This window comes from Myotis brandtii, unplaced genomic scaffold, assembly GCF_000412655.1.
Source record: "Myotis brandtii unplaced genomic scaffold, ASM41265v1 scaffold390, whole genome shotgun sequence".
Taxonomy (NCBI): Eukaryota; Metazoa; Chordata; class Mammalia; order Chiroptera; family Vespertilionidae; genus Myotis; species Myotis brandtii.
In genome coordinates, this window is record NW_005364954.1 from 1,888,810 (window position 1) to 1,906,892 (window position 18,083).

General features: G+C 41.1%; 1 protein-coding gene across 4 annotated transcripts in view; it reads left to right on the forward strand.

Moving 5' to 3' along the window:
• FAM49B (family with sequence similarity 49, member B) overlaps nt 1–18,083 on the forward strand; it is a 71,356-nt gene that overhangs the window by 34,522 nt on the left and 18,751 nt on the right. For 2 of the 4 annotated variants that reach the window (XM_005872792.2, XM_005872790.2), the window contains exons 2-3: nt 3,408–3,446; nt 3,672–3,686. The gene's annotated coding sequence lies outside the window, so the exon portion shown is untranslated. The remainder of the gene's footprint in view (nt 1–3,407; nt 3,447–3,671; nt 3,687–18,083) is intronic. The other 2 variants (XM_005872793.2, XM_005872789.2) reach the window with 1 other exon arrangement.

The following is an 18,083-nucleotide window of genomic DNA, read 5'->3' on the forward strand; positions in this document are numbered from 1 at the left end:
CCTCGCTGGCGGGCGGGCGGGCGCTGCAGTGTCCTGGCCAGGCCTAGGCAGTCAGGATGGAGCAGTGTGAGAGAGGCAGTGCCCCTGCTCCGCAGCCTGGCATTTCCATAATGTTCACATAAGCTCTGAGGGGATTTTTATTTTTAGTAAAGGAAACTGGTGCTTAGATAACGTTCTTTAAATAAGTGGAAATCTCCATTTTACAAATAACAAAACAGAAGCTCAGAGAACTTAGAAAGTGGAAACTCAACCCAGGTCTCTCTCATTCCAGAAACAATGTCAGGTTTTCCATGTATATTTACTGTTTTGCTTTCTCTTACAAATTACCAAAGTAATCTTTTCCTCTCTTGGTGTGATTTTATCTACATTTACATGAACTATTGAAACATTTTGGATTTTCTGTATTTACAATTTTAATGATTGGTCTTGTCTTTTCTTTTAAAATTTCATATAATGCTTCAGATAATTCCTCTAAAGATCAGTAAGATAGTATTTTCTATATTTTGCAATTTAGTTTTGAGAAATTAAATTCTAATCTATCTAGTATCTATAGGCTGAGAAGGTTTCATCTCAGTTTTCCATGGGATTATTTCAGTACCATTTATTTACATTAAATAACATTTTCTTTCTTCATTGCCCTGTGATGATTACTTTATACATTCCTCACGTGGAATAGTCTCTGTGAACCTCTAGCTCCTTTTCCTGCTTGTGCAAATCCTGTTTATTTTTCAAAACCTATGTCAGCTACCAGGGCTTCATGAAGTCTTTTCCTAGTACCTGACCTCCGAGCTCTGCCCCTCGCTGAACCCTCTCAGCTGCCATGGCGCTTAGGCCACACTACTTCTTTTTTACCTTGAACATGTTAATTGCCACAGTAAGGCTACATGCTTTAGAGAGCGCGCTCTTTTCATCACTGCATCTCCTAGGCACCTACTTTGTTATTATGTACATAATAGACTTTCCGGTAAATATTTGGTGGTTATACTTTTTTTACGCTTATACACAGTTGGACCTAATCTGATTTCTCTTTTCTCTTCCCCTGACACTATATATATATCAATTCCACACAATTTTAATTATTGGTGAGTAGGACTGATCCTTCTCATTTGCTCTTCTGTGTTGTTTTTTTTCCAAAAATTTTCATAGACTTGTATGTTTCTTTTCCTCAAATGGATATAGAATAACCTTTTGAAGGTCTAAAATTAAAACCCAGAGACTGTACTTGTTGGAATTATATAATAATGCACTTTTATGATGTTGTCTGATCTGGAAACATGGTCAATAGGCTCTTTAATTCAAGTGCTTTATTCTGTTTCTAAGATGGTTTTTGAGATTGCTTTGCATATGTCAAGAACTTAAACAAATTGAATTGAATTCGATTTTATCATACACCAAAGAAGGAACGGTCTGTGTTGCATAACCAGCTGGATCTCTATACCATCATTTGAAACACTGCAGAGCTGTCCATGTGTGACAGAATGCTCTGAAGTCATAACTGTTACGTTTTATGTTTTGCTGGAGATAGAAAATTTTTAACACTTATTTGAAGAACCTCTGGGCTTGTGAATTTTATTTTTAGATGCCTGGGTTATCTAATTTACATATTATCTAATAACCACTGTTTATGCCCTGACATTTGATTAAGAAGGATGAAAACAATTATAGTGTCTTATTATTTCTTGATTTATTAAGAATTAGACAGGATAAATTGGGTTTTTCCTCTACGGTTTTATGCAAGCAGCACCGGTTTTTCCCCCTGTGGTTTATGAAAGTATGAAGGTGGCCAGCCAAGCCACTTGTTTTGTTTATTTCTGGGTGGCTGCAGTCAGCCTTAGGGAAGGAAGTTTTCCTTTGGCAGAAAAAGCAAAAAGTGTTTATTCATTCCATTTGTAGTAACGTTGATCCAAGAGGAGCTTTTGAGGAAAACCAGAGTGGTTAGGTCTTGAACATAAACAGCTCCGATTCATCTCCTAACTAGTAGAGAAAAGTGAAAAATTAGGATGATTAAATATAATTTATAGACAATGCAAAGTTCTAGAGCAGAAGTTCTAAACTGATGATGGTTCATTAACCAAATATAGCCCTCTGACACTTTCTTTTGGCTTCCTGAGTGTTTAGAAAATTTACTTAATTAGTTAATAACATTTAAAATTTTTTTACAAGTATATGCAACAGCAGGGCATGTTAGTAGCAGGCCCCCTCCCCCCCCTAGATTAAGCATACATGTTTGTTTGCCTTAGTTGGCACTTGCAACCTGATTCCTGCCGACCCCATATGTGTTTCACTTTGCAGTCTGTTCTAGAGTAATAGGTCTAATGCTGCTAATGCAGCTGACCTTCAACTTTGAGTTAATAGGAGATAGACTAGGAGGCGTGAAGATTCCAGGTACTGGGGGTTTGAGTGGAATATGGGATGTGTGAGAAAGAGAAGTTGTAGATGAATCCAAAGATTTTACCTGAGCAAATGGAAGGAGAGAGGTCCATCAGCTGAGATGGGGAGACTGCAGCCATAGGTTTGAGAGGGGAAAATGAGTTCAGCTTTGGACAGGTTAAGTTTGAGGTATCCATTAGAAATCTTAGTGGATGTACTGAGCAGGCAGTGGTATGAGAGTATGGTGTTGGAGAAATGTTGAGACGGAATAAATACATTTGAGATATATGATACGTAAATCCATGGGATGAAGTGAGATCACGGAGAGGGGAGGACCTGGACTGAGCTGGGGCATGTCAGCATTTGGGGAGTTTGAGAGAAGAATTCTGCAGAGATTTGCCTCTGGCAAATAATAGGTTATTGTCATGGAATATAATCTTCACACCTGTAATAAACCTGACATTTTACTAGTGCATTGAAACGGAAGGAACTTAAACTGTGATAGAATATAGAAATACTAGAGGTCCGATGCACGAAATTCGTGCAAGGGGGCTCGGCCCTCGCAGCCCTGGCTTTGTCTGGAAGGTCGTTCTGCTGTTCAGTCTAATTAGCATATTAGCTCTTTATTATATAGGATGCCTCTTTTAATAATTTTAAGCCCCTGTTACAAGAATAAAAAAGAATTACTGATTTTTCCCTTGTTATCTTGTTTCATAGACTATAATGAGAATAGTGTACTTTTCTTAGTACACTTATTAGTCTTTGAGTGTCTTGAGGGTGACAACTATAGTGTTTTATCAACTATTGGTGTTTTCCAGAGTGTAATATTTTGCCTTACTCTTAGTAGGTCCTCTGTAAATAGTTGCTGAGTTAATCCAAGGAGACACACACACACACACACACACACACACACACACAGCATATACTTGTAATATGTAGTTGCATTCATGAATTTTATTGTTAGTTTTAATAAAATAAAGTTGTTTTAAAGTATAGTAATGTTTTAGACTTTCTTCCTTTTTTCTTTCTTTAAACAGGTAGAGGGACGAGGGCAGAATCACCAGCACTGGCTGAAGGTAAATATGTCTTTGGGGGAAATGATTATTCAAATGCATCAAACATCATGATTTAAATTAAAAACTGCTTTAGCTAAACGTAATATAAGGAAATGTTCTATACATATATTATATTGCTAAAAAATGTCTTTAGGAAATAACACCCTGTAGTGTTTAGTTTCTGGCTTAGTCTAGGAAGTAGTGGGGAAATGTAAATTTAATTAGACCTTTTTTTTTTTTTTACAGCTTTTCATAGTAAAGGTATGTGTTTTGTTTTGCAAATTCCCTTTTAAGTCATTTCAGCTATCACCAATATGGTTGATCAGAAAAGGTCTAAGCCATAATTCTAGTATGTTTATTTACTAATTTATGTATTTATTTGGAAGAAGGGAGAACACTTTTACATATTTCTTAATGGGAATTCTACCAATTATTGGTTTTGGTCCTTTTTAAAATGGGTCCTGAGTACTCAAACATTTATAGTCCTGTAATTGATTTAATTCTAACAAGTCAATGGGTATTTGAAAGTGTAATTTTTCTACAGACTCTTTGCGTTCAAGTGAAAATGACCAGCTTAAATCTCTTCTGGTGCTCCTCCTAGTCATAGGTAGAGATACTTCCTTTCAGAGGGTACCTGGCCTTTTCTTAGGCCCCTGTGACAGTTCTGTAATGGTCCTGTGGGACTGGAGCCCTCACCTGCGCCCTGGCCCGCAGTGCAGGAGCTCTCACGGTTTCTGGAACCATGACCTCTGTGGTCATCAGTGAACTCTGAATCCCTTCTCAGAATAGTGATTCTGACAGTTATTTTATGAAGTAAAATACATATGATTAAAAAAGGAACCAGATAATATTGAAATAGTTAACAAATATTAAAAATACAAAATTTTGATAGATCTATGCTTCTGACAGAAAATAAGCTTAGGGGACAATTCTGCTAAATACTGTAATTTTAAATAGTGATGAGTTTGCAGTTGTAATTGTAATGTAATTTGAAATTACCTCTGATTTCTGTGGATGACAAGTTCAGAGGTATTTCTAATACTCTGGTTTGTTGCCTAGAATCTTGCTTGAAGGATTGCTAACTTCCACCTAGAGCAGCGGTTCTCAACCTGTGGGTCGAGACCCCTTTGGGGGTCGAACGACCCTTTCACAGGGGTCGCCTAAGACCATCGGAAAACACATATATAATTACATATTGTTTTTGTGATTAATCACTATGCTTTAATTATGTTCAATTTGTAACAATGAAAATACATCCTGCATATCAGATATTTATGATTCATAACAGTAGCAAAATTACAGTTATGAAGTAGCAACGAAAATAATTTTATGGTTGGGGGTCACCACAACATGAGGAACTGTATTAAAGGGTTGCAGCATTAGGAAAGTTGAGAACCACTGACCTAGAGGTTAGTGAGAGTTTCCCATCCAGATTCACAGGCACTGAATTCTCCTCCTGGACCCCAGATTAAGGACTCCTGTTAGTGAAAATCAGCCAGACAAATTCTTTGTCGTATTTGATAAGTGCAGTTTTCTGTGTTCTGTATCACTAATCTTAAAGAAGTAGTACTACACATCCATACATTAAGAAATATCCTGATGGTGTGGGCTAGAAGTTTTTGAAATAGCTTTGAAGAAACTTCTGTTTGCTGGTTAATAATCACAGAAACAGCATTCTGTGGAAAATGGTGTAGATGATGTCTTAAGCCTTGGAGTCTGCCTGCCTCTGAAGAACACACATTCTAGTTTCAGGAACATGAACTACACATCCTATACTAATAAAAGACAAACATGCAAATTGACCATACTTTCGCTATGCCTTAAGCCACGCCCACCAGCCAGTCAGAGCGACTATATGCAAATTAACCCAACCAAGATGGCAGCCGGCAGCCACGGAGCTGGAGTGAGCAGGAGGCTTGCTTGCTCCGGTGATGGCCAAGGTTCCCTGCCTGCCGCGGCCTGGCTCTGAGTTCCACTGAAAGCAACAAAGTTTCAATTATAGAAGGTAAACAAACCCCAGATACCTGCTTTCAGCCAGCCGTGACCATGGAGCTGGAGCGAGCAGGAGTGGGTTGCCCCTGGTGATGGAGGAAGCCAAGCTTTCCATAGGCCACCGCTAAAGGCAACAAAGTTTCAATTATATAAGGTAAATAAATCCCAGAATAAAAAAGAAAAAAAGGAGAGGCTGGGAGCTTACGTTGCCAGGGTGCTTGGCCAGCCTGAAAACGGCTCTCAGCCCCTCACCCAGACTGGCCAGGCACCCCAGTGGGGACCCCCCACTCTAAAGGGGGTGTGGCCAGCCTGAAAACAGCCATCAGCTCCTCATCCAGGCTGGCCAAACCTCCATGGGGGGAGGGTCTCCACTGGGGTGGACATCCTCCGAGGGGTCCCACACTGCAAGAGGGCATAGGCCAGGTTGAGGGGACCCCCCTCCCCCCCCCAGTGCACAAATTTTTGTGCACCGGGCCTCTAGTGTTAACATAAAATAGTTCAAGATGCCAACAGTTAACCAGAGAAACGCCATCATTTGTTGCCATGGGAGGATGCAGATGCTAAGTGCTCTGATGCTTATGTTGTGGAAATGTTGGCAAGCACCAGAAGGTTATACCAGTGGAGTCAGACTGGATCTTGATTCCATAATCTCAGTACTTGAGTTATGGCCAAGAAAGAATTCAGAGCCCAGACTCAAACTATAAGAGAAAGTTTATTTAGAAAGTCACAGAAGTAGAAGTGAGCCTAGTAGAAATGGGCCCAGGGAACAAGTAACAAAGGCACAAGAAGGGCCTTGGAGTTTAGGAGAGAGAAAGGTAAATTACGGTGATGCACCTGGGGGAAGAGAAAGGGGAGAGGGAGAGTGGCTTTTCCCTAAGGCCCTAGGGCTCTTAAGGGTGGGGGTTTTAGGGGAGGTCCCAGGGAAGGATCTCAGTAGAATATTCATCAGCTTCCCAGATGGCAGGACTTTCAGGTCTTGGTCTCCACTGATTGGTCTGCTCCAGGGCAGGGGTTCATTAGTCCATGCATCTGGTCCTGATGTCAGCCATTGTGGGGCTTGTCAGGTGTTGCTGCTTCTCTGGGCCTGGAGCTGAAACACAATTGAGGCCTAGATGTATTTGATGTGGGTCAGAACCTCATGTCCTGGGAGCTTAGTGCTGAAGAGCTATTCTGTGACCCCTTTTATGGTTCCCCCATGACTAGCAAATTGCCAGGGGAGGAAAGGTCAGGGGAGGATCCAAACCTCATGACCAGCTATGATATGAAAGGTCAGGGGTCTGAACTGCATGACCAGCGATATGCTAGGGGAGGAAAGGTTACGCTGGGGCCAAGGTCCTTGTTTTCCCAGTTTTGCCTATTGCTAGGCACCCTGAGCGTTCCACCCTGGTGGCCTTCTGAACCTGGTCCATGGTCCTTGCTCTGCTCATGTCTGTCTAATTGCCTATCACAGAAACACACACATCAAGGTCAAGACTTGTAAAACATCATCAGTGTTTTTCAGTTACATCTGCAGTAAGAACTCTACAGTGACGATGTGCCAGCCTAAGTTAGGAAGAGCCCAGAGTGGTGTCACTAAATTTGAATGTGTTCACCACCTTGTAGCTGACTACCAATAAAGGGAATGGCAGATCTATTGAAATTTGGTTGATAGCACTAATCTTTGTTTTGAAGGGAACATTGTGGGTTTTGGTTCTATCAGTGTGATCCAACCCTGATGCCATATTTTAAAGATATTCTCAAAAGCTGCATTGCCAAGGTCAATGGATTAAGCCCTACTTTCAAAAAACTAATTTGCTGCTTTCACCCAAGTCACCAAGTTTTTCTAGTCCTCAGTTTCTTTCTTTTATAGAGAATTGAGCTACATGGTTTCAAGTCACTTCATGAACCCTATATTTTGGGCTCGAATTTTGTATCCTTTCTCATTCCCTTCACTTCCTTCCTCGTACTTCAAACACGTGGTGAAAATATTCACAGTCGTTAAGTGAATTGAACTTTGGTTTAAATAAATATTGTCCTTGTGTGGAGCTTTCAAAGCTATATTATTAGATAACATTTAGTTCAGAAAACTTTGTCATATGTGCATTCTGTATTTCTTTTAATGGTTTGAAAAATCCATTTAAAATTAATAAGCTCCACTATAGGAAAACATTGGAATACCTCCTATTTTTTGTTAATCTTAGTTTTTTTGCGGGTGGATTGGTGGTAAATCGGTGCTTACAGTGCTATTTAGTGAAAGGTATCAGCCTTGTCCTTTGAAAATAGTCATGGAGTATGCTTTTTAAATTTATACAGAGAATCTGTCCCCACTGTCCAACTGAAGTAAAATAGTATTTTTAAAAATGGTAAAATGAAAACATTCAGTTATAATTACATCTTTTCTGCAATATCAAAATGTAATGACCTGTGTTAGAGTCTTTTAAGCATAATACAAGATACTGATTTATAAATGTAGTTATTCAAGTACATATCTTAAAAACTATATGATTACCAAGAAGAGAAAATTTATTTTGCTTTTGTGATCTGTTTGATTATGATGAGCCTGGAGGAGTTATATTTAAGGCAATGATTTTAATTGCAGTTCAGGAGCAAGGGAAACATGTGGCGGTGACCTCCTGTGATGTCACTGTATGAATTCCTTTAGTGTGCCAGGCTCAAACAAAGACCTGGAAGGGAAACCTTTAAGGACATTTCGTAGTACTCTCTGTCATCTTTTCCTAGTCATCATTTTTTTTTCTTAAAATTTTAATCTCTCAGAATTTTATTTCTACTTTAGAAATTTTAATACTGGTGTTGAATTAACTTCTGTTAGGAACAATTGAAATATTATAAAACTTTTTGGATGAGTTATGTGTATTTTCATTTATGACTAGGAAGCAGTATGGCAAAATGGTTAAGAGAATTGTTGGGACCCAGATTTGCTGGAGTGAATTTGAAGCAAGATGTTTAATCCTTCTGACCTTCAGGTTGCTCAGATGTAAAATGAGGATTGTAATGCTAACCAACCTCATAAAATGGTTGAGGATTTTACCAGGTAATCCTGTGCATATACTATTTAGCATAGTATGTGGCACACAGTAAGATCTCATTCATTGACTTTTACTTTCGTTTAGTGCTTACAGCATCCAAGGCCCTCTGCCAGATGCTTTGGTTACAAAGGTGTAATTATAGTCCAGCTCCAGGAAAGCTGGTTCTATGCCCTTAGTTCCTTTAGTCTCTGTTTAAGAAGGTCCTTATAGTGAGTATTTCCTAAATAACTCCTCCTAAACGTTATTCCCTTTCAGAAGCTAATCCTCACAATTACTAGACAGGAGACAGCTTACTTGTAATTTTTTGCATGTATGAGTGTGTGTATTTAGTCTGATAGAGATGGCTTTCTTTTGACCTCAGTTTAATATATAGTAAGGTATTTCAAATATTTAATAGGTTCTCAGCTGGCACAGGTATTGTTTTGTTTGGTTCTAGGAGGCCAGTGAGAACTGGTACCAATGAGGAGAAATTAACAAGTGGGTGAATTTCAGCTTAATACAAGTTTTGTGTGATTCTTGAGGGCAAGAGGTATGTTGGATTAATTGTGCATCATTTTATTATTGGCTGGTTTCTAAAAATTGAAGTCTAAAATTTAAGTCATTTGAAAGTAGAGCACTTAATGGTGATTGTTTATAATCGAATCATATTTTTTTCAAGGGAAACCTTCATAATAAATTCTTGTGAAATGGGTAATGTTGAGTTTTTCTTTTTTTCCCCCCCTATTTCCGACACTCACCATTCTGTGCACTCCTAAATTAGTTACCTTGGAACTTTGTACTAGACCTTCTCATACCCTGTGCCTGTACCTGCTGGGAGACATAGCAGGAAGCAGTTTTTTGTTTTCTTGTTCTAAATTTTCAACTGAGGCAGTAATTTGCATTGGTGGTTTAATTTTTAATGGCTAGAGGCATGGAAGAGTACTAGTATTAGTAATCTCTGAATCTGTTAAAGATGTTGCAACAGTCTGATGTAATGCTCTTTTATTATGGTTCACTTCTATGTAAGGGGCGATACTGGCCTCCTAGTTTACTATATGTATTGCACATTCCAGTGAGTCTTTATTTAAAATAGCTTAAATAAGATTTTTCCCTTTAAAATACTAACTCTAAGTATATCCACTAGATGTCAGCATTAGGAAAGATGCAACGTAGCATGTAGCGTCACAGCCAGCAGCTGTGAGAGATGCAGTCTAACAAGTAAACTGACCTGTGTGAAGTCACATATTTTGTGATACAGTTGGGACTAGAAGTCAAGTCTCCCAATTTCCATTGCACCGTTCATTTAGGTCACATTTCTGTAAGGCAAGTAGCTTAACTCCGTATAGTTACTAGACTAATATAACATGTCGATCTTGACACGTGCTAGGGATTCATGGAGAGGTTTTAGTGCTACTGTGATGCTCTGCAGCTGGGCACCCAGTAAGGCCCAATTCCTGCATCTCTTCCTGTCCATTTTGCCACGGAAGGAGAATCAACGGATCACTTTATTAATAGCTACACTAGTACCTGATGACAATAGATACTGTTGATAAGGTTAAAGTTCAGCTAATTTCTAGAATTCTCTGTGTCAGTCATATTTCAGCCAGGAAAGCAGAAACCTTGCTAGGTTTTTACAATCGGGGATTTAACATATGGATTGATATACATGAGCGTTGGAAGCCTGAGCAAAAAGAGGATGCTGAGGTCCGAGCATGTGTATTCACAGCACCTCTGACACCAAATGTGTGGGATACCCCCCTCCTCCTCTCCCCTCCCCCCCCAGCCAGTTCTCCAGCTCTCAGGACACTAGCTGACTGTCCTGCAATTCACTCGGACTCTGACACTGACTTCGTGGCATTAGTGCTGACCCCACAGGTTCAGGGCTCAGTCCCATAACATTGCCATCCACTCCAGATGCCAATCACAAGTCCTAGACCTATGCACTGTGACCAGACAGTTGTGAATTGGGGGGTTCCCATGATTCCTTCTTAGGTTCAGTAATCTGCTATAATGGCTCCCAGAGCTCACTTCACTTCCTAGTACCGGTTTACTGTAAGGGATTTTTATGAAGGATGCAAATGAACAGCTCGGTGGAGAGGTCCATCGGGTGAGGCCTGGAAGTGTCCTGAGCATAGGAGCTCTGTGCAGTGGGGTGTGCCACCCTTCTAGCATTCGGATGTGTTTACCAACCTGGACCGTCTTCAAACCCTGTCACTTAGGGTTTTAAAAAAGTATTTTTCTGGAGGTTCCATTGTGTGGGCAGGACTGATTATAAATCATTGGCCATTTGTGATCAGCTCAGTCTTCAGTCCTCTCCCTTTCCCAGAGATCAGGAGCTGGGGCTGAAAGCTCCTTCCCTCTGATCATGCTTTCTGGCAAGGCGCCTCTGTCCTGAAGCTATTTAGGGGCCTGCCAAGAGTCACCTCATTAAAACGAGAGCCTCCGTCACCCAGGAAATTCCAGGGGATTAGGAGCTCTGGGTGAGGAGCTGGGATTAAAGACCAAATATACAGTTCTTTTTTAGTCACTTGAGGTAACTTAGATATTAATGGTAACCACAGGAAGCAAATACCACTTCTAAAGCAGGGGAACTAAAGGAAGGAGGAGGGCTACCCCGTAAGTCTGGAAGCTCAGACCTCTGAAGAGGCTAGGCCCTGCACTGCTGCTCCAGTTCACAGGAAGCTAGAGCCTGGAGCCATGCCTGTCTTTTGCTGACAGGAAATGCTGATGGGATTTGAAAAACAGAGAGAGAGGGACCTTCTTTGTTCTCACCTGCCAATCTGCTGTTAGGTTTGGGGGTGAGAGATAGTAGAAAAGTAAGTCACAGTCCACCTCTGACTACTCAGCACTCACTTATACATGTACAACAGTGAGGACATCTTCATGCTGCTTCTCAGAGTTCTGGTTCTTGGATAGCTCCTGCCCAGATTGTCTAGGGTACAGGTGGAGGAAAACCCCGGGGAATATGGAGTCCCGGAGCGGATGTCACGTCTGCTCACTTTATCACATTCAGTGGAACCATGAGTGGGGAGAGAGTGGAAGTCCTGGGGGGCTCAGATTCTACTCAAGCATGCTGACCACACAAAAGTCAGAAAACAGAAGAGCAAGAGAAGAAGGGAGATCTTGGTTATGCCACTTAATGAACAAGTACTTGTTGCCTACTGGTCATTGTGCTAGAACAGAAGGTACTGTTTAGTTACTTCTCTTGTTGAGAAGAAAGGGGAAAGAAGGAAGTGAAGTGGGTGTGGGAAGAAGGCTAAGGTGTGATGTGCATTGGCGGTGTAGTCACTAGAGACAACAGCATATTGTCAGGTAGCTATTGCAAATGCTTTACTAGTAGGCTTGCTTGAGTGGTTATCTCCATTATTCTGGCTCTCACCTCTTGGTGGTATTAAAGGTCTTCCCTGAAGTTAGTCCATTTACCTTCAGCTGCCATGTTCCTAATGTGAATTGCACCGTTTCAGAAGCTCGGAAGGAAGTATGATTATGCCTCTCCTTTAAGTAATGTGTACCCAGCTGATCCTTCAGAAAAGTGGTGCCACTGCATCCCACTATGTACAGGTATGAAGTTATTGGACATTTACTCTGCACTCTGTGGAAGATTTACTTGTAGCAGAGGTGCACCAAATACACATTGGGCCAGTCAAGTCAATATTCAGCTAAGACCAAGGCCAAAGTCATCATAGAATAAGCTTTTCAGATACGTTAATAAATCTGGAAATTTATCAAAATTTAATGACTATAGTGTTATTAATTTTAATAGTCAGATTTTGAAGGTTGGACATATTAAAACATTTTTTGTTTTACACTCCTGTTCATAGTCACTCTGCTGTTCATATGCAATATTAAATCCACCTTTGCTTTCAGAAGGTGATGTTGCAGCTTCATAGAAGTAGTTCGACAATAAGGCTTTGTGCCATGTTTGGGGAAGGAGAATATTTTCAGAAGCAGATGTGCTAATGTGAGATTGTTGGTATCATTTGAATTTTTTTTGAGGTTTCTACTGTTTCAGCTTGTACCTGCTGCTCTATGCAATCACCTGAGATCTAGAAATGTGGAATTGGAGTTATGTAAGTGGCTTTCCAGATAGCAAAACTGTAAGTTCCCACCTGCCTTTCAACTTTGCATTCACCTCCTGGCATTATTTGCTGTGTAGTAGATTGATCAAAAGGAGCTTTCTGGCATGTGCCATGTGATATTTCTGTAATTGCTCAGTTTGGCTATTTCTTCAGCAGGTTCCAGCAGATGAATTACAGTCTCTGAAAGCACCATTGCCTATTAGTAATATTTTTTGTGTTGGCATTGTTATTATCTTCACAGTACAATATCGATACTTTTTTTAAGTGTTAAAGCAGATTTTTAACCTGTAATAGCTGCTTGGCTGACTATATGACAAAGCAATTCCAGCATCTCTTGTATATCTGGTAGTTTGTCTTTGGAAGAAGAATTAGGAAAGTGATGCTCTTTATTTTTGCTTGTGCAAAATATATTTTATTATATTACAGTGTGTTACAGTTTCTGAACATACAACATAAGGGCAGATTTCCCTAATAATCAACATTTTGAAAATTCTTAATAGTTGTACACAAAGTTTATGGCTTTTACAGAAAGGAAGACAGAGGCTGTCTTCATCTATTTTATTGGGAAGGCAGTGAGCTCTTTTTAAATTCTAAGGCTTTTTTAAAAAAGACTTAGTTTTCAATTGTCAGTATTTATTTTGGTCTTTCCTCTCCCCTCCTTGGAACACTCCTATAATTTTACCAAGTTTTGTTTCTGTGTGGATTTCTAATCATGCAGTTATTCAACAAACATTTGTGGCTACTTCCAACATCCTGGGCATTGTTCTAAGACAGTGGTCGGTAAGCTGTGGCTCGTGAGCCACATGCGACTCTTTGGCCCCTTGAGTGTGCCTCTTCCACAAAATATCACGTGCGGGCGCGCACGTACAGTGTGATTGAAACTTCGTGGCCCATGCGCAGAAGTCGGTATTTTGTGGAAGAGACACACTCAAGGGCCAGCGAGCCGCAGTTTGCCAACCACTGTTCTGGGACGTGGGGATGGTGCACTAATACAAAGCAAAGCCCCTGCCTTCTTCAGGTTCACCCGGCAGTGGGGACAGGTAACCAAAGGGGTGACTATGTGTTAGAGTGTGATGACCATTCATTTGGGAAGGTGACGGTGATGGGAGAGGGGAAGAGACAGATGGGTTGGTCAGGGAAGCCTTCCATGCGTGGTCTAGAGGAGCAGTGTGCTGGATGGAGTTCATTAGCTTGTTATTGATGGTCTGTGGACAAAGCATTTCAAACCAAGAGTGGTTGTTTCTTTTTCTTTCTTTTATTGGTAAAAAATGTAATGAAGGCATTTCACACATGTGAGGATAGAGGGTAAATTGTTGGAGGTTTGAGGAGATTTAAAAAAGCCTGTGGAGTGGTCACCTGGCAGAGTGGGAGAGGAGGTTGACGGGAGGTATGTAGCAGGATCACTGGACCAAATAGGATGTTCATTGAAAGTAGTGATTCCTAATGGGAGGACACTTGTGCCCCAGCAGATATTTGGCAGTACCTGGTATCCGGAAATGTTATTGGTTATCACACTGGTGCTGGGGAGAGATAACCAGGAATCCCGGGTGCTGCTAAGTAGCTTACAATGCGCAGGGCAGACCCCACAGAAAAGAACTATGTGGTTCAAAGGTAAATAGCGCCAAGTTTAAGAAATCCTGATTTAGAATGAAGCTAGTCACTGTTGAGTTTTGCTTCCTTCTCATCCCCCACTTGGAACTATTAAGTTTATAAACTGAACTGAAGAAAACTGATGCCAAAAGAGTGATTCAGATTGTGCTGTGGGTGCTGAAAGAGTAAGTGGGGGATGTGGTAGGAGATAACGGGGCAGGGGTGCCACTGCCCTTGATAAGGTGGTCAGAGAGAAGCCTCTCTGAAGAGGGCACTTGAGATAAGGCCCCAGGAAGGATGGAGCAGCCTGCCATGGGACTAGCCTCCAGGCAGAGGAGACAGCATTGGGAAGCCCTGGAGTTTAAAAGAGGAAAGAAAGCAACCACATCTGGTAGGAACTTTCTAGAGAGAGAGAACTAGTGTATTAACTGTAGTGCAGAGCTGTATAGTTGTGTTTCTTTTGGCTTCTGTTTTAATTACGAAAACTTCAAGTGCTTTGTGGGGAATGGTCTGCTGTAGTTAGTGCCTCTGTGAGCTCACTGTGAGCTCAGACATGCCGCAGACCGCCGGCCAGGAAGAGCGAGTTCCTCTCCAGATGCATCGCCAGTGTTGAAACCAACATGCAACGTAAGAGCTCACTGCCACAAAATTCCACCAGAAATATCACAGACACTGGAAGTAAATTACATTTGGTTTCTATGTATTAAATTTCTCCTTAGCTTACTCAATGAATATCTACAATATTTAGTTTGAATCCAAGGATTGCAATAAAAAGTAAACTGAAAGAAAATTCTTTAGCTTTTAACCTCCTAAATTCTGATCGTAAGACTCGCAGTTTACTGTTCTAAATATATTTATCAATTACTTTGAAATAGTGCCTCTAGAATAAATCAGTAGCATTTTGGACCAAGTTGTATAGAATCGGAAAGTTCTTTTATATATATTGTTATCCTTTGCATCAGATTTATGTATTCATCTGAAGCTTAGAAGTCTTATTATTCAGAACTCTTTTAGATGCAAATGACCGAAACCCAGATCAGCTAAACAGGTAAAGGGAAAGTTGGTTGAAAGAAATGAGGGTATCTTAAAACCTGAGGAAAATCTAGCAGCTAAACTGAGGGAAATGGCAGCTGGAACCTGGAAACGAATGGAATCACAAACCAAGGACTTGAGGACACCTCCTGGGGCTTTCTGCATGGGGCCTCTGTTGTATTACATCCGCTGGCGTCATTCTTATGTGACTGCCTGGCTGCTGGGGGGGTGGAGTGTGTGTGTGCAGGAAACAAGGCTGCCACTCCCTCCAGAGCTGCTTTCCGCCGGCTCTGCTGTTGGAGCAGATCCTCTAGCTCTGCCATGGCCATACCGCAGCAGCAAGTAGATGCCAGGCTTCCTGTTACCCCCCTGTCAGTTTAGGAAGCCTCTGCAGTGATGTTTATTATTGTGGACATTGTACGGATGAGTCGTGGAGAAGTCAGGAATCCTGACTAAAGTCCCAGAGCTGGGAAGTGACAGAGTTAGGGTTTGAATCCAGGCAGTCTGACAATGGACCAGAACCAACAATCAGCCACCATATCGTATTCATTGAAATCAGCCACACCGAGGGGATGGAAGGTTTTGTTTTGTTTTTGGCTGAAGAGTTAAACAATGCAAGACTAGGATGTGGTTTTACTTTTTTTGTTTTTCCTTATAAAAAAAAGATATGACCGCTGATAACATAATGAACTGTTTTCAGATCTTTGAAATGAGACACACATGGTATGGGTGATGGCACAGCATCTTTCATGGGTGCATGGGGCTGCTGTTGTACTACATCTGGGGTTCCCAACCAGGGGCGATGTTGCCCTGGGGCATTTGGCAATATCTGGAGTTATATTCAGTTGTTCCAACCTGTTGTGTGAGTTACTACTGGCCTCTAGTGTCTACAGGGCCAGGATGCTGCTGCTAAGAATCCTACAATGTGAGACAGGCCCAGTTTTAATAGTGCTGAGGTTGTGAAACTGTACTAGATACACTGGGCCATTTCAAACTTAGGGTCTATTAAGGTCGCCAAAGGAGGTACGCATGAGGCCAAAAATGGTAAATAATTATGAATTTATTAGGTCATCTGGAAACAGGTGGGCTGAACCCCAAAATGGCGCCAGCAGCTTGGGACCAGGGAGTCAGAGATTTTAAAGGACACTAGGCGGGCTTTTTCGGAGGGGAATTCTCTAGGCAGTCTGGATCCTGGGCAAGTCCAGAGGAGAAAGATAATGGTCTCAGCAAATGGAATGTGGTCTAAGGAAAGGGAATGTTGTGAAATGGGCTAAAGGTCAGTTTCCCAGGGGAGAGGATATCATTCCATTATTTGATCAGATCTAACTGTCTATTTGGACTGAAGAGGTAAGAAATGCTAAATTTTTGAGTACTTGTGGAGAGTGAATAGATCTGACCAAGTATGAAGCCAGGTGAGAAGGGGTTAGGGTCACATTTGGCTAGGACGCCTCGAAAGTAGGACTAAATGGTGAAGGGGAGATAAGAAGGTGGAGCAGACAAACATGGCTAGTTTGTGTTTCCCTGAGAATCACCTGTGGCTTACAAGTAAAAAGGTAAGGAAAGGAATCTCTCCCTCCTCTCTTCCTCCGGCACCTCTTAATGGTCTCATAGGACTAGGGCAGTGGTCGGCAAACTCATTAGTCAACAGAGCCAAATATCAACAGTACTTCTTCAAAATAGACTCGCCCAGGCCGAAAACCGACTTCTGCGCATGGGCCACGAAGTTTCAGTTGCACTGTACGTGCGCCCGCACGTGGTATTTTGTGGAAGAGCCACATTCAAGGGGGCAAAGAGCTGCATGTGGCTTGCGAGCTGCAGTTTGCCAACCACAGGACTAGGGTAATCTGTTGTATATTTGGTCTCAGTTCTAGTGAGAGAGTTTATGTATTTGGAAACAGACATTCCATATATATATGAAACCTTTTAAAAAGTAAAGCTGTGAAATAGGCTATTTCTAAATGGTTCCTAAAACTTATTGAATAAATTTAGTAGCCAGTTTGAAGTAATCGTTTGGATGTGATTGATGATTTTGGAACAGTGTTTATATTTTCCTTACTGTAAAAGTTTGGTATTATTAAACTTTTTATCATGTACTAGAGGCCCAGTGCACAAAATTTGTGCACAGGTAGTGTCCCTAGTGGCTGCTGGCTCCCAGCCAGGGCCTCCCTTCCTCTGCTGCCAGCGAGGGCCTTCCTTCATTCCACACCTCCCCCTGGTTGTCAACACACGTCATAGCGAGCGATCTAACTCCCAATTGTTTGAACTCCCAAGGGGACACTTTGCATATTAGGCTTTTTTACATATAGATAGATAGATAGACAGACAGATAGATAGATAGATAGATAGATAAGAGAATTAAAGCTTAAACAGTTCCCTCTTAGTGTTTATCTCAGCTAATCCATTTGTGTAAAACATTGTACAAACTATTTCCAGTGAACCTCTATGTCATAGGGATTTTGATATAAAAAATAAGACAGATCTCTACCTCTCCCATTGGGAGATTGTTTTGAAAGAAAGGAGACCCTTCATTATTTACCGTATTTATGAATAAATTAGATTGTCCTTAAAATTGTCTAAGAAATGTGTGTGTCAGTCCAACAAATAACTGTTATACATGTACTGTTATTTCCTCTTTGTGGAGTTTAAAGTTAGGGACATAGGCCATTGTCTGGGGAGTAGGTAGAGGAAGGGGTATCAGCACAGGTGGCCAGAAGTACTGACTCTTTTCAAACTTCCTGTGTGGGGATGAATAATAAGATGTCTCCTTTCATTGATTAAAAAATATTGTTGCTTTTATGTTTTGTTTTATTTGTATTTTCCAGCAGTTCCATATTTGGAGAGAAAGTGTTAAGATTGGGGGTGGGGGAGTGTCTGTGCACTGTAGTCTGACTTCCAATAGTTACTGCCACTTCCAGGTTTGAATCTGGCTTCCTGATGGTCCTGACACCGCCCTCCACATC